Below are 2225 nucleotides of genomic sequence, written 5' to 3' on the forward strand. Positions count from 1 at the left end.
GGGGGGGGGGGGGGGGGGGGGGATAAGAATGGAGAAATAAGCATCTGATTCTCAAAATTTTAGTAGCAATTTCCAAGGATGAAGAAAACAAGGACGACCAATTTTTTCCCAATTTCTGAATCGCTGCTTAAAACCTAACCCACTTTAGCTCACTTTTATCCAACACGTAACTAAAATTTCATTGAAATTTTTAGAGAAAGACATTTTTAAACAGCTTTTTAAAAAGTTTATTCTAATTTTAATCCATGAGTTTGTCAGCCATGGAAAACACTTCAGCATCTTGATTTTTTAAATTCTGTTCATCTTTTGTTTCTTTTTACTGGTTTTTGGACCGACAAATATTACAGGAGAGCATGTATTTTGTATCTTATTGCTCCTCCTAAGAATGCTCTTAATAAACCTACTTAACACTCCCCCTGAAGCCAGCATAATGTAATTCTTTCTCAAAAAATGTATAAACTGCAAGTTATTGCCCCATTACAGTGTGCCTTTATATCTCAGCATACCCTCCTATCCAAAAAGTTTGTATTGATGCCATCAAGAACACATGGGTTAAAACTCTTAACTTGGACTTCTCTTCTTGTGCTTTATTAGAGCTGAAGAATAGAACTGTATCTGTTTTAAATGATGTCATTCTGTGGTCCACATATGCACATATGATCAAGTCATCATATGGCCTGTATAGTGCATTTGGAATAATTTGGGATTATTTTTGCTGATACAACATTTCTGTTGTCCTCTTGTTAGAAACAAAACCACAGGATGTTTCTAGATCTGAATTCACAAAAACATTCCTTGATCTTGTGCATGCAACCACCTGCCCTCATCTTTACAACTCTTCCACCATTCCTAGTAGCAAACACGAGTAGCCAGGAGTATGGACTTCTCTCCCATTTCCCCAGTACACATACACTTGGGGGTAAAAAGATTAGGAAGAAGGAACTGTGTGTGGCCGATGAAGGAGAAGTGTTCACAGACAGGCTGGAGCATTATACTCACCTGGGGAATGAATGGCTGGGCTGTTCCTGTTTTGGAGAAGATACCTACCTTAACCTGTCTGTAGGTGGTGAAGATGCTTGAGGCAAGAAAGCGCCTGGGGCAGTCAGTGCCCCTCTCTGTGGGATGCCCGCTCCTGCCTCTTGCTTAGTGTGAGGAATACTTACCCATCAGGGATAGTATTCTTCTTTACCATGCTGAAAGCAGGAGCAGGCAGAGCAGGAGGCAGCGGTGAAAGTGGGCACTGCAGCAAAGGAGAGAGAACCGCGCGGTTAACACGGTGCTAATCTCTTTCTCCATCAGTGGGCCTTTGCATAGGGCTGAGCCTCAAATAAAACAAATCCAGCAGCCAGCTGGGGCTTGAAGCCGTCCTGAACAAGTTCTGCACCTTGCAAACTAGCCTATTTCTCCACTGCTACAGCAAGACAAGAGGGAAAGACAACTCACCTCTCCTCTCCAGGTGATCACAAGAGAGAGAGGAGAGGCGGCAGGTTTCTCTGTAACTCTGGCAGCAGCGCTGCAGGCACGAAGATCTTCCTGGCAGTCCCTTCTGTCCCACTCTGCGGCTCGGAGCCGTCTATTCCGCCCTTGCGCTGCCCGTTAGAACCCGTCTCAACGAGAAGAACCTCCAGGCAGCTGCAAGAGGCGAGGCCGGCACCTCAGCAATGGAAGGACCATCACCTGCTCCCCCCTAACCTAGACCGGTCCGACCCCGCTGGACGCCGGGCGCCCGCCGACCTTGGGGGCCCCGGGCTAGGGGGGGCGAGGGGAGCGGCCCCCATGGCCCCGCTGCACGGATGACGCTGATGAGGCTGCCCCTCACAGCCGCATGTCCCCGGGGCAGGACCGGCTGCTGGGCCGGCCCAGGGCTCCACAGCGGCTGAGCTCGGGGCAGGGACAAACAAGAGACCGGGGCGGGGGAAGGTCGCGGCCCGGCTGTGGAGGGAGGCGGGCGGGCTGTGAGGGGAAGGGGGAGGGCTGCAGACGGTGACAGGGAAGAGCCCGTGCGGCGGCGGGGCGGGGCGGAGAGGAGCGGGGCTGCGGGCGGCCCGTACCCGGACAGGATTTCCCTGGCGGAGGAAGGAAACGCTGGTGCGACACAGAACCTTCCCGAAAGGGCCGCGACTGCGCCTGCGCGACGGCGCCGGGGCGGGGAGGGGCGCGGAGCGCGGGGAGCACGGCCAATGGGGCGAGGGGCGGCGGCCGCTCCGCGCGTGCGCGGGCGGGGC

The 2225-nt window shown here is 52.6% G+C and overlaps 1 long non-coding RNA gene across 1 annotated transcript; it reads right to left on the bottom strand.

The window, feature by feature from the left end:
- Positions 1-23: 23 nt before the first annotated feature.
- On the bottom strand, positions 24-2119 carry LOC121356289. The gene is made up of 3 exons (XR_005955536.1): positions 2052-2119; positions 1444-1632; positions 24-1240 (listed from the first exon to the last, which is right to left on the bottom strand). It is a non-coding gene; the product is annotated as an uncharacterized LOC121356289 (long non-coding RNA).
- Positions 2120-2225: the final 106 nt, after the last annotated feature.

The sequence above is a fragment of the Pyrgilauda ruficollis genome, unplaced genomic scaffold, assembly GCF_017590135.1.
Source record: "Pyrgilauda ruficollis isolate IOZ18807 unplaced genomic scaffold, ASM1759013v1 scaffold2905, whole genome shotgun sequence".
Classification (NCBI taxonomy): Eukaryota; Metazoa; Chordata; class Aves; order Passeriformes; family Passeridae; genus Pyrgilauda; species Pyrgilauda ruficollis.